Raw genomic sequence first — 15,203 nt, 5'->3', positions numbered from 1 at the left:
CTACAAAGCTGTGATCACCAAGACAGCATGGTACTGGCATAAAAACAGACACATAGACCAGTGGAACATAATAGCCCAGATATGGAACCTCATCTCTATGGTCAAATAATCTTTGACAAAGCAGAAAAAAATATACAGTGGAAAAAAGACAAGTCTCTTCAATAAAAGGTGCTGAGAAAATTGGACAGCTATATGTAGAAGAATGAAACCCAGCCATTCTCTTACACCGTACACAAAGATAAACTCAAAATGGATAAAAGACCTCAATGTGAGACAGGTTCCATTGGAATCCTAAATGAGAACATAGGCAGTAACCTCTTCGATATCAGCCACAGCAACTTCTTTCAAGATACGTCTCCAAAAGCAAAGGAAACAAAAGAGAAAATGAACTTTTTGGACTTTATCAAGATCAAAAGCTTCTGCACAGCAAAGGAAACAGTCAACAACAAGGCAACCCACGGAATGGGAGAAGATATTTGCAAATGACACTAGAGACAAGAGGCTGATATCCAAGATCTATAAAGAACTCTTCAAACTCAAGACTCAAAAAACAGGTAATCAGATCAAAAAATGGGCAGAAGATGCTTCTCCCTCTGCCTCTGCCTGCCATTCTGTCTGCCTGTGCTCATGCTTTCTCTCTCTTTCTCTAACAAATAAATAAATAAAATCTTAAAAAAAAAAAAAAAAAAGGACGCCTGGGTGGCTCAGTTGGGTAAGCGGCTGCCTTCAGCTCAGGTCATGATCCCAGCGTCCTGGGATTGAGTCCCACATCGGGCTCCTTGCTCGGCGGGGAGCCTGCTTCTCCCTCTGCCTCTGCCTGCCATTCTGCCTGTGCTCATGCTTTCTCTCTCTTTCTCTAACAAATAAATAAATAAAATCTTTAAAAAAAAAATGGGCAGAAGATAGGAGCAGACACTTCTCCAATGAAGACATACAAATGGCTAACAGACACATAAAAAATGTTTATCATCATTAGCCAGCAGGGAGTTTCAGATCAAAACCACATTGAGATACCACCTTATACCAGTTAGAATGGCCAAAATTAACAAGACAGTAAACAACCTGTATTAGAGAGGGTGTGGAGAAAGGGGAACCCTCCTACACTGTTGGTGGGAATTCAAGCTGGTGCAACCAGCTGGTGCAACTCTGGAAAACAGCATGGAGGTTCCTCAAAAAGTTGAAAATAGAACTACCCTATGACCCAGCAATTTCATTAGTGGGTATTTACCCTAAAGATACAAACGTAGTGATCCAAAGGTGCACGTGCACCCCTTTGTTTATAGCAGCAATGTCCACAATAGCCAAACTATGGAAAGAACCTAGATGTCCATCAACAGATGAATGGATAAAGAAGATGTGGTGTATATATACACAATGGAATACTATGCAGCCATCAAAAGAAATGAAATCTTGCCATTTGCAACGACGTGGATGGAACTAGAGGGTATTATGTTTAGTGAAATAAGTGAATCGGAGAAAGACAACTATCATATGATCTCCCTGATATGTGGAAGTGGAGATGCAATGTGGGGGGGTTGGGGAGTAGGAAAAGAACAAATGAAACAAGATAGGATTGGGAGGGAGACAAACCATAAGTGACTCTTAATCTCACAAAACAAACTGAGGGTTGCTGGGGGAAGGGGGTGGGGAGAGGGGAGTGGGGTTATGGACATTGGGGAGGGTATGTGCTATGGTGAGTGCTGTGAAGTGTGTAAACCTGGCGATTCACAGAGCTGTACCCCTGGGGATAAAAATACCTTATATGTTTATAAAAAAATAAATTTAAAAAAAAAAGAAGAGTTGAATCCCCATATTGTACACCTGCAACTAATATTACACTGTATGTTAGCTAGCTGGAATTCAAATAAAAACTTAAATTCATTTTTAAGTTACTTTAAGTTCATAGTAGAACACAAATTCATGAAATTCAAGCAAAAACTCATAAGGAAAGAAAAGAGATGAGAGGAAAAGAATGTCAGATAAAAAGGAAGTGAGTGAATAAAGCAAAATTTAAATTATTTAGTAATAAGATGTATTAATGTAGTTATTGTAAATGAGGCAGAAATTGAGCTTTAAAAAATAAAAAAGACACTAACCATTGAAAATAGTGAGGAAGAAAAACATGGCTGTCAAGGTGGTAATATTTCCAGAATAAGATTTTTTTCAATGACAGATGACAGAAAATTGGAACAGACAAATGTAAATCATAATTTTGACATGAATGTAACATTTTAAGACAGTTTTTGATTTTTTTGTAATAATAGTCTTACTATATTTTAGACCATTTTTAACAACCACAGAAAGAATAAAGTAAGAATTATTCTTATCATGCAGAAATAATCATGGTTGTCAAGTACAAAATTCTACAAAATTGTCACCATATCAAATTTATATTTCCAAGTAGAAATTACTCTAATTTTATAATCAACATAATAAAGACTATTGTGCTCACTATTCAGAACCTAAAACAATAGCTTCGATATAGTAGTTGTTACTAAACATTTATAAGTGAGGAAACTTTTTGTTTGAAAAGCTATCATTTATAAAAGCAAAAAAGGAAAACACATCTGTAATCACACTACAGCTATACTCAGTGTTAATTTTTGATCTATAACTTCCCAGACTTTTATCATAAATGTGTATGTATATTTAGAATGACACTATATCTATACTAAAATGTGTATTTAGTACGATTTGAATATATTCCTCAATTCTTCTTACACAATATTTCTGAGATTCTCAAAGCCCAAGCTGGGTTGAAAGATGGGATGTTTAGCTCCAAACTATAGTGGAGTCCAAATATTTGAGGAGCTGAACAAAAACAATTGAATGGGCTTACCCATCTTCCTCTGATCTTGCACATACTTAAAAATGAAATCTCTTGTTTCACTAATACCAAATCATTTTACCCCCTAAGGGAAAACATGGATAGGAGTGTCCTCCAGCATCTCTGAGTTACATATAAAAATGTTTATTTTCTGTCTTTCTTTTGTTTATTTGCTTTCTTTCAAACTTCACTTCTTTGAAAAAAAGGTTTGCTTTCTACTTAGCCCACCTGGTGTCATAAGAAAACTCACTTTTGGGGTGCCTGGGTGGCTCAGTGGGTTAAGCCTCTGCCTTCAGGCCAGGTCTTGATCTCAGGGTCCTGGGATCAAGCCCTGCATTGGGCTCTCTGCTCAGCAGGGAGCCTGCTTTTCCCCACTCTCTCTGCCTTCCTCTGCCTACTTGTGATCTCTTTCTCTGTCAAATAAATAAATTAAAAAATCTTAAATAAGATAAAAGAAAAGTCACTTTTTTGGATAAAAATATTTACCTTGCCTATTTTATAAAAATGTAGAAGAATATGGTAAAATGCCCTACTTAAAAATACATTAGAATGTAATTCACTTTAGAATAATGATTATCAGTTTCAAGAAAGAATCCTCCTAAGATTCTCCATAAAATATGGCATACACAGCTTCATCGGGCAGAGACCTGTTTTACTCCTCTCCTAGTGAAATGATCTGTATAGCATTCATAAAATGTTATACTAAATATTCTTTATGCTAAAAAATGATTCTTAAGCTCCCGATCCACATAATATGTGAAACATCTGATGATAACATAGTGCCTGAGTTAATCTGATATGAGTCATAGCATTATGATCCAACACAGTGTGCATCTCTGACAGGTGCACTACAAACGGCATTGCAATCTGACACCAGTAGACATATTAAATCTTTGATTTACCAATCTACATTTTACAGTTAAAGGGTTCATATCTCAACTCCGCTTAAATAAAAGTAGCCATACTGGTAGTAGTAAGAAATGTTTCTTATTGAAGTATAAATCAAAGCAGGAGGTAAAATGAAGTGGTAATCATTTCAGCTCTTTTCTCACCATATTGTCTCTCAAGGTGATGGAAAAATGTTTTGCAGGATATACTGTAACGGTCTTATATGTAGTTTATCTCCATGTGGATTTGTTTAATCTGATCTGATTAAATCTGGTGAACTGATGAATGCATGCAATACAATACAGTCAATACCAACATGTATCTTTCTTTGTGCATCTCTACAGTAAGACAGTGACTGAAAAGATCCAGTTAGGAAAGTATCAAGTTCCGTTAATGAATATTTTGAGGGGCATCTGGGTAGCTCAGTGGGTTAAAGCCTCTGCCTTCGGCTCAGGTCATGATTCCCAGAGTCCTGAGTTCAAGTCCCACATTGGGCTCTCTGCTTGGTGGGGAGTCTGCTTCCCCCTCTCTCTGCCTGCTTCTCTGTCTACTTGTGATCTCTGTCTGTCAAATAAATAAATAAATCTTTTTTTTAAAAAAAGATTTTGAGTGTGCATAGAACAATAGATATCTTAATGAAAAAACATGGAGAAGTATAAACCTTTTGAATGAGAATTATAAACACGAATTTCAATATTGTTTATAGCTGAATTTGGAAAGAAATACTTAACCTGTATCTATAAAACATAAACATGTGAGATAAGTCTCCTAGGGTGCTCATGGAGAAAGAAGTAATGTACTGGTGTTTCAAACTTAAACTTAGTTCAATAGTTGGTAGTAACTTAAAACTTTTCTCTGTCAACAATGATTTGGGCTATTTCCTGAGTATACACACTATCTAAAGTTTTGTTTAAAAAAAAGTGTAGGGGCGCCTGGGTGGCTCAGTGGGTTAAAGCCTCTGCCTTCAGCTCAGGTCATGATCCCAGAGTCCTGGGATCAAGCCCGGCATCTGGCTCTCTGCTCAGCAGGAGCCTGCTTCCCTTCCTCTCTCTCTGCCTGCCTCTCTGCCTACTTGTGATCTCTGTCTGTCGAATTAATAGATAGGGTCTTAAATAACTAACTAACTAACTAACTAAATAAATAAATAAATAAATAAAAGTGTAGCAGGGCACACAGTATTTTTTCTAAATTAATGAAATAATGTGGTACCAGAGAAGTGACCTTCATCTGTTTTTTTATAACCTATTACTCAGAGCAATTTTATTAAATATTTTCTACCCATCTTTGTAGCATTCTATTTTTGATAGAAATATTCCTAGAAACCTGCACTTTATTTGGCGCAATGATAGTGACACTTTAAAAAAAATTACAATTGTTAGATTTATTTGAAATTATCTGCATGTAGCAGCGTTTAGACTTTTACTTGTAAACAGAAATCTGGTTGAATTCAAGATCAGTTGCTGAAGTGACTGCCTTCCACTCAGGTCATGATCTCCAGGTCCTGGGATCCAGCCCTGCATCAGGCTCCTTGCTCAGTGAGAAGTCTGCTTCTCCTTCTCCCTCTCCCTCTGTGCACTTGTTCACTTGCCATCTGTCTCTCAGATACATAAATAAATCTTAAAACAAACAAACAAACAAACAAACAAGTTTTTTAGCCCTAAAAATGCAGGGAAGTAAATCTCAGGTTAGGAAAACCTGAAAGTTAGTTCTTACATTTTTAGTGCTGTTACTTACAGCATTCCCACCAACAGTGTGTGTAATATGTGTGTGATGCAAACTAAAATTATACAAAAATGCCTGCTGTTACATAATATGTATGTAAAATTATATGTACATAATGTGCATGATACCTAATATCATGGTTACCTTTACTGGGAAATAAAAAATGAAAAGGCTCCTATATATAAAATACTTGTTGATCAACAGGCCACAGATTTAAAATTTCAGCAGTAAAATATTTTTCATTTTGGGTTAAAGTGCATTTCACCAAAACTTTCACCAAACCAATTTACTCTGTTACCCAGGCTCCCCCAACATAGTAATGTATTAATAAATGATGAAAATTACCATGGATTAACTTATTTTTATTTAGCAAGTGCTTGAGGGGTGAATGGTATACTGTGTAATGTTGGGTCCCCCAAAAATGGGTACCCCAATAATGGGTCTGTGATTAAAGGAGCGAGACTGATACAAAGCGAAAGTCAACAATAGGAGCAACAATGAACTCAATGAACTCATTGTTTCCAAGTCTTAGCTTTAGTCCACGATCAGCGGGGTCCACTGGCAGTGGCATCCATCTCTGGGGGATGTCCTCGTCCTCGGCTCATTTGATGTGACCCGTGCAAATCCAGGCCCCAGTGCCTTCTACTTTCACCACCGTGGGGGTGGTCGGGATGACAGCAAATGGTCCCTTCCAGGGAGACTCCAAGCCTCCCACTTAGTGGCGGCCTATCCAAACCAAGTCCCCAGGTTGGTAAGGATGTGGCTCCACCTCTGTCTCCGTCCCAATGTGGGCAGTCCAGATACGTGTGTGGCCTCTTTTTAAGACAGACTGTAATGCCTGCAGTGACTGGAGTATAGCCTGATCAGTCATTTCTGCTACAGCAACCTCTTGTAGCCAAGGGCAGAGCAGGGCAGGTCTCCCGAACATTATTTCAAATGGGGTCACCTTGTGTACATCGTGCCCTGAGGAGGGCAAAAGGAAGGAGATCCACCCATCCACCGCCAGTCTGCAGAATTAGCTTTGTCAAGGTCTCTTTAAGAGTCCGATTCATTCTCTCTCCTTGCCCAGAGCTCTGGGGCCGGTAGGCATAACGTAGTTTCCAATTAGTGCCCATGGCCTTAGCCAGTGCCTGTGAGACTGAACTCACAAATGCAGGGCCATTGTATGACCCAATCGTGAGCGGTAACCCAAACCTCTAGTAGCCTTTTTGGCTACCACTCCTGCCATCTCATGTTTAGAAGAAAAAGCCTCTACCCAGCCTACCATCCGTATAGATGTTGGCAGTCTTACCCTTGGCCATCTGTAGTGCCTTGATGAGTTCAGTCAGCTCCACTTTTCCGCTGAGGTTCCATGTGGCAGAGCTGTCGTCCAGAGTTCTTGCTCAGGAGAAACCACCGCAGCCCCCGCATACCTCTTTCCATCAACCATGTAGCTACTCCCGTCTGTGAACAGAGTCATCTCCACATCCAGGAGGGCAGTGTCTCTAAGATCTGGCCTTATTCCTGTGACCTGGGTTAGGACCTCCCTGAAGTCATGTGGGTGGTCAGTAAGCACCTCTGGTAGCAACGTGGCTGGATTTAGCACCACCTGAGGCTGGAAGGTCACTTTTGGTTCGTTGAGGAGGAGGGCCTGATACCCCGTCACTCAGGCATTTGTCATCCACCGGTCTGGTGGAGTCTGGAGAAGGCCCTTGATAGCGTGAGTGGTGTTCAAGATGAAATTTTTACCCAAAGTCAATTTGTTTGCATCCTTGACCAGGAGGGCCATGGCAGCAATTATGTAGAGGCAAGGGGAACCCAGCTGCTACCTGATCTAGTTTTTTGCTAAGATAGGCTACTGGCCTTTGCCAAGGCACCAGAGTCTGAGTCAAAACTCCTTCAGCCACCCCTGCCTTTTCATCCACGTACAAGTGGAAGGGCTTGGTAACATCTGGGATGGCCACAGCTCGGGTGCTCAGTAAGGATGTTTGTAATTCCTGAAATGCTCCTTCTGCCTCAGCTGTCCACTCTACCATAGTGAGTCCTCCCTTAGCCAGTTTGTAGAGAGGTCGTGCCATCGCAGCGAACCGTGGTATCCACAGCCTGCAGTAGCCCACCATCCCAAGAAACTCCCTCTTGGAGATCAAAGCCTAAATAAGTGGCGTGGCTCTAACAAAGCTGTGCTTTCATTGCTGACACCTGATACCCTTTTCCTGCAGAGTCTGTAAGAGAGCTATCGTCCCCTTCAAGCATGACTCATAGTCCTCAGTGGCTATTTCCATTATTCCCACTAACTCAGTCATTCTTCCTTTCAAATCCTTCAGTTTTCTGAAGTTTCCTCCTTATATCTGGGCTGACTTACTGGCAAAGGCAAGATCGTCTACATGAGTTATCGTGCAACTTCTCTGAAGTTTACCTCAAGTTATCTAGCTTAGGTAAACAAACACTTAAAGACAACCAAATCTAGAATTTAACACCCATAAAGGTGTGTTATTAAAACTACTTTTTCTCGGGGCGCCTGGGTGGCTCAGTGGTTAAAGCCTCTGCCTTCGGCTCAGGTCATGATCCCAGGGTCCTGGGATCGAGCCTCACATCGGGCTCTTGGCTCAGCAGGAAGCCTGCCTCCTTCTCCTCTCTCTCTTTGCCTGCCTCTCTGCCTACTTGTGATCTGTCTGTCAAATAAATAAAAATCTTAAAAAAAAAACCTACTTTTTCTCTCTAAGATAACCCTCATTTCCAGAGATAACCAAATCAGAACTAATTCACTTGAAAAACAAGTCTAGTTTTAACAAACTCGGCCTAATTATTTACATAAGCTCAGCAAGAACAGTAAGTAATCATATAGATCTTTTAGAATCTGCTTTGCTAGAACGTCTTATAAGGAATCTCTAGGTTGAACTTTTAGTAGCCTCTCCGGGCCAGAAGCCAAGCCATGTACTTGCCATCAGACATGCCTGCAATACCTGTCAGTTTGGGCGAATTACTCTTCCTGAGGTCCTGCCCCTGCCAGGGAGTGACATTCTTTACTCACCTGGTGAGGCTGCTGGGAACTCTGTAAGCAAGGTATCAGGCCAGCAGTTCCAAAGGGCTTTACAGCTCCAGGTTTCATAAAGTCAACCTTAGTTCCTTTAAGCTGTCTGGTCATATCTGAGTCTTTTCAAATATGACATCCCAGTCAAAGCCTTGATAAAATAACCAGTGTCTCCAGTAGTGTCCTGTTACAAGGAGAACAGGTTCTTATTGAACTTATGCAAACTGATTGCCATGAAAGAAAGAATACTTGCTAAGATCTTTTGGTTTCAGAGGGTTCAGATAGACAGAAAAGTTAAATGCCTTGATTCATTTACAAATGAGCACTTTTACATCTCTGTAAGTTACAGATAACTTAAGAAAAGGTTTCCCTAGTCTGGAAGAACAAACATTACATAACCAGTCATGTTTAAAACATTAAGAGACAAAACATTACAACCTTTCAGTTCATCCAGTCCCATGTTATTAATTCTGGTTTAATCCAAATGTAGCCCTTACTTCTGTAAATTCTTACCCATTTCAGTTCCCAGGATTTTAACATATCAAAGACCTGTATTTGTCCTGAAGTCTCCCATATGAATTTTCTTTAGGGCGGTTACCCAAATGTAATGCAAGGTTTATGGTTGGTTTAGCAGTACACCCTGAATAACTTAGCATATCAAGGAAAAGACTTAGGAGTCAAAGAGACCTCATTTACAACTCTGGGCAGGCAAAGAGTAAACCATTTACAGATCAACTAACCTAAGAAAACTTTGCCCTTTTAAACAGAGAGAAAACCAGCTTTTCTATACCAGTGTCTTTCCTCTTTTTTTTTCCTAAGATAGTGAGTTTTCTGGGTTTCCCTCCCATTGTAAATGATGTCGCAAACAAAGGGAGGGGGATCTTTCAGATGCTGTCCTGCTCGTGTCCCTCACGGGAACTTAGGAGTGTCTTAGCTAAGGTCTGTCCGTATAAACCCCAGACCAGGCTACTCTGTGGAGTAGATGACCATTATGCCATATGACGCCCCGTGAGACTCAGGGTGCAGCCCACTCTGACTCCTAGCCGAAGCAGTGGAGCCATACAGACAGATTCACACAGTCAGGTACTCTTCAGATTCAAACAGGTTGGACACCCCACACCCGGGTCTCCCCTTCCATCAGTCTTAGTTACACTTAGCAGAATTTTGTACCCTTAGAAATGCCTTAACCTCTACTGAAGACTAAATATAAACCAATTGTGAACTGTTACAACAGAATTAAATTAAGCACAGAGGATGTTTACCAACAGATTTCAAAAGCACAAACCTAGTTCCAGCAACCAGCGCTCTAGCACTTTATCCCATTTGGTTTAAAGTTTCAGGTTAGCAAAGACTTTGAAAGCTACTTTAACAATTACCCATTAAAACTTTGAGACAGACAATTAACCATCAGTTTAGTCATCTCTTTGCTAACAGATTTCAACAGATTTTAACAAATAACACGAGCTTATTTGACTTTAAGTAAAAACTCTGAAGTCTCACATTTACTACTGATAACTCAAAAGACATGTTCATCCTAATTAACCCGACAAACTTTACTTAGTTCAAATACTGATTTACGTTCCACCTGGGCCCACTCCGCTTCAGATGTTTACCTGAGACCCAGGTGGGAAGATCCTGAGTGGGGGGTGTTAGGTCCAGGGGGCGCTCTTCTTGTTTCCCAACAGTGAAGAACAGAACAAAGTGCCACCAGAAGGCAGAGAAAGGGTTCCCAGTTCAAGGGCTCATCAGCTCCAAGAGAGGAGCAGGCGCCATGCTTTCCCGCCAGCAAGGGGGAGGGACTAGGCAGTCCACGTCGGGCCAGAGCAGGCAAGGAAGGTCCCCGAAACAAAGTTAGTTTTGGCAGCTGCTTGGGAAAATTACTTAGAGTCTCTGTCTTGAGTTAGACTAACCCCAGTTGCCTCCAGTTATAGCCCTTAACACACGAAATGAGTGAGGGAGAAGCCCCACATCTATTAGGAGGAATGGAGAGATGAAAGTCAGAGTCCCCTTACTCTCTGCTTGCCCCATTCCTTCAAACACAACAAACACCACAACAGACTACAAAGAGACAAGACAAGACAAAGACAACCACAAACCAAGTGGCCCTTACCCAGAGCCGGCCATGGGTGGGGGTTTTCTCGACCCCCTACAGACGCTCGCCAGTGGGGATTTCTAAGTCCCCTAGAGATGCTCGCCAAGACGAGCCACAGAACAGAACCAGACCCAGTGGCCCTCACCCGCTGGTGGGGGTTTTCCCAGCCCCCTACAGATGGGGGTTATGCGGCCCCCTACAGACGCTCACCAGGACAAGCTATAGAACAGAACCAGACCCAGATGACCACCTAGGGGGGACTCGGACCCCTAGACAATCTACCAGAAGAGGGATGGAGCATCCCCGCATCCACTCCAGCCCTGGGGAGCATGGCTGTGTCCAGCTTCACCCCAGTGGGCCATACCTGGAGCTCCGCAACCAGACAGGTTCAGACCCAGAAATTCCGATGTTGGCTCAGTTCTCATCATTTAGTCCCGGACGAGCCCCCATATATTGGGTCCCCCCAAAATGGGTACCCCAATAATGGGTCCATGATTAAAGGAGCGAGACTGATACAAAGCAAAAGTCAAGCAAAGCTTTATTTCATGCCAAGCATCAAGAATCAAACCGACCATCAAACAGACTGGTCGGGGCTGCCCCTACAGAGAGGGCGACCCCTCCCTGCTTTCCGGACTAACTTTTATAGAGCAAAGGCCATGTGGTTGGGCCTGGCCACACACAGGTGGCCAATGAAATTGTAACACACAGAAAAAGCTGCACAGTCATGCTAGGTGACCAATTGAATTACAATTTACCCTAGTAGACATTTGAACCAGCCTATCGCCTTGTTCAGAATTGGCGCTCAAAAAGTGCTCAAAGGGTGGGGCCCATATTCCTTGGTATCTAGGACACAGTATGTGCCCCCACTGATTGAATACCTCCACCTGGCCTGACCCACCCCTGTACTTGGACTTTGTTACCTGGGACTGGTTTCTGGGACTTGTTTTTAAGTAAGTTCCCCTGGGGGGATGGTGCAGAGTCAATTTACGTTTTACAACAAAATGGCAGTTCAACCAGGGTGGGGCCGCTCTGGCTGAATACGCCCTTACAGTAATAAACAGTGTCTGATAAATGTGCCATGGTCATAGTGACAAAACAAATGCTGTGCTGATAAGAAAAAAAGGATTGCAAAGAAGTGTCTATCAGGAGCTGAGATTTATACCCAAGATTTGTTTTGAGAAACAGGATGAACACACTAGGGTATACCTTCTGTCCATAAAACACACACATGTGCATGCATATGTTCAAACATGTGTTTATGTGTGTGTACACATACTTTTGATATTTCTTAAAATCATTTAAAAGTCTATACAACTGTATAAAATATTGGCCAGTTAAATTCAACAGGGGATATACTTTTGTGTATACTGATAAATATATTCATCTAGTTGATTAATTTTTGAACTCTAATAATTTTATGGTCACTGAATGTCAACATAATAAAAAATAAAACCACTTTCTGATAGAGGCATAATATTCCATTGTATATATGGACCATCTCTTTATCCATTTATCTATTGAAGGGCATCTTGGCTCTTTCCCCACTTTGGCGACTATGGCCATTACTGCTATGAACATTGTAGTACAGATGGCCTTTCTTTTCACTACATCTGTATCTTTGGGGTAAATACCCAGTGCCGCTTCCAGTCAGTGAACGGGAGAAGAATTAGGCACAAACAAGTCAGCTGCAAGAGGTTGGGAGCAGGGGACAACAGTCAAAAAGACTGCTGCCCTGAGTAACTCCACAGTCTCACTTTTATTAGATAGAAACAATATACAACAGAGGAACTGATGAAGGTCAAACATTAGTCACGTGTCTTGTGGACAAAAAAAAGGAGGATAAAGTTTATAGTTAATCAAGCACATTCAGAGGACTCATCTAACTAACAACGGGTGCTTCTGGGAAGAGAAAGGAGCGATAACGGAAAAGGGAAGCAGGCGGTATTTCGTTCCACCCTGAGCTGACTGGTGTTCCAGCTGCTCAGCTTCCTGGAAGCAGGCGGCATTCCTCCCTGAGTGGGCCAGGCGTTCCCAGCTGTTCAGCTTCTGTGAAGGGGCGGCTTTCTGCCCTGAGCAAGCCAGGCATCCCCAGCTGCCCAGCTTCATGGTCATATATCGTCTTTCTCCCCAAAGACCTGTTGCCAGTATATGTTTTTCTTAAGGTCGTATCTAAATGTGCTTGGTAACTAGTAAAATCCTCCAGGGGTTATAGTTTAAGTAATATATTGTTCTGAGGGTCAATTGCAACCCAGTAGGTAAATATCCTGCACTTGCAGGGTCCTAGGATAGCTCTATTAATTTCTTAAGGAATCGCCACACTGTTTTCCAAAGTGACTCAACCAGCTTGCATTCCCACCAACAGTGTAAGAAGGTTCCCTTTTCTCCACATCCTTGCCAGCAGTTGTTGTTTTCTGTCCTGTTAATTTTGTCCATTCTAACTGGTGTAAGAAGGTATCTCAATGTGGTTTTGATCTGAATCTCCCTGATGGCTAATGATGAACATTTTTTATGTGTCTGATAGCCATTTGTATGTATTCTTTTTTTAAAAATTTTTAATTTATTATTATTTTTTATAAACATATAATGTATTTTTATCCCCAGGGGTACAGGTCTGTGAATCGCCAGGTTTACACACTTCACAGCACTCACCATAGCACATACCCTCCCCAATGTCCATAACCCCACCCCCCTCTACTGACTCCCCTGCCCCCAGCAACCCTCAGTTTGTTTTCTGAGATTAAGAGTCACTTATGGTTTGTCTCCTCCCAATCCCATCTTGTTTCATTTATTCTTCTCCTACCCCCCAACCCCCCGTGTTGCATCTCCACTTCCTCATATCAGGGAGATCATGTGATAGTTGTCTTTCTCTGATTGACTTATTTCGCTAAGCATGATAACCTCTAGTTCCATCCACGTCGTTGCAAATGGCAAGATTTCATTTCTTTTGATGGCTGCATAGTATTCCATTGTGTATATATACCACATCTTCTTTATCCATTCATCTGTTGATGGACATCTAGGTTCTTTCCATAGTTTGGCTATTGTGGACATTGCTGCTATAAACATTCGGGTGCACGTGCCCCTTCGGATCACTACATTTGTATCTTTAGAGTTAATACCCAGTAGTGCAATTGCTGGGTCATAGGGTAGTTTTATTTTCAACTTTTTGAGTAACCTCCATGCTGTTTTCCAGAGTGGTTGCACCAGCTTGCATTCCCACCAACAGTGTAGGAGGGTTCCCCTTTCTCTGCATGCTCGCCAGCATCTGTCATTTCCTGACTTGTTAATTATAGCCATTCTGACAGGTGTGAGGTGGTATATCATTGTGGTTTTGATTTGTATTTCCCTGATGCCGAGTGATGTGGAGCACTTTTTCATGTGTCTGTTGGCCAACTGGATGTCTTCTTTACAGAAATGTCTGTTCACGTCCTCTGCCCATTTCTTAATGGGATTATTTGTACTTTGGCTGTTGAGTTTGCTAAACTCTTTATAGATTTTGGATACTAGCCCTTTATCTGATATGTTGTTTGCAAATATCTTCTCCCATTCTGTCAGTTGTCTTTTGGTTTTAGTAACTGTTTCCTTTGCTGTGCAAAAGCTTTTGATCTTGATGAAATCCCAACAGTTCATTTTTGCCCTTGCTTCCCTTCCCTTTGGCGATATTCCTAGGAAGATGTTGCTACAGCTGAGGTCGAAGAGGTTCCTGCCTGTGTTCTACTCAAGGATTTTGATGGATTCCTTTCACACATTGAGGTCCTTCATCCACTTTGAGTCTATTTTCATGTGTGGTGTAAGGAAATGGTCCAATTTAATTTTTCTGCATGTGGCCGTCCAGTATTCCCAACACCATTTATTGAAGAGGCTGTCCTTTTTCCATTGGACGTTCTTTCCTGCTTTGTCAAAGATTAGTTGACCATAGAGTTGAGGGTCTATTTCTGGGCTCTCTATTTTGTTCCATTGATCTAAGTGTCTGTTTTTGTGCCAGTACCATGCTGTCTTGATGATGACAGCTTTGTAATAGAGCTTAAAATCTGGAATTGTGATGCCACCAACTTTGGCTTTCTTTTTCAATATTCCTTTGGCTATTCGAGGTCTTTTCGGGTTCCATATAAATTTTAGAATTATTTGTTCCATTTCTTTGAAAAAAATGGATGGGATTTTGATAGGGATTGCATTAAATGTGTAGATTGCTTTAGGTAGCATAGATATTTTCACATTTATTCTTCCAATCCAGGAGCATGGAATATTTTTCCATTTCTTTGTGTCTACCTCAATTTCTTTCATGAGTACTTTATAGTTTTCTGAGTATATATTCTTAGCCTCTTTGGTTAGGTTTATTCCTAGGTATCTTATGGTTTTGGGTGCAATTGTAAATGGGATTGACTCCTTAATTTCTCTTTCTTCTGTCTTGTTGTTGGTGTAGAGAAATGCAACGGATTTCTGTGCATTGATTTTATATCCTGACACTTTACTGAATTCCTGTACAAGTTCTAGCAGTTTTGGAGTGGAGTCTTTTGGGTTTTCCACATATAGTACCATATCATCTGCGAAGAGTGATAGTTTGACTTCTTCTTTGGCGATTTGGATGCCTTTAACTTCCTTTGTTGTCTGATTGCGGAGACTAGGACTTCTAGGACTATGTTGAATAGCAGTGGTGATAATGG

Source organism: Lontra canadensis, unplaced genomic scaffold (assembly GCF_010015895.1).
Source record: "Lontra canadensis isolate GAN:19392208 unplaced genomic scaffold, GSC_riverotter_1.0 scaffold33, whole genome shotgun sequence".
Taxonomy (NCBI): domain Eukaryota; kingdom Metazoa; phylum Chordata; class Mammalia; order Carnivora; family Mustelidae; genus Lontra; species Lontra canadensis.
The sequence above is the reverse complement of the archived record's forward strand: the minus strand, read 5'-3'. Positions refer to the sequence as shown.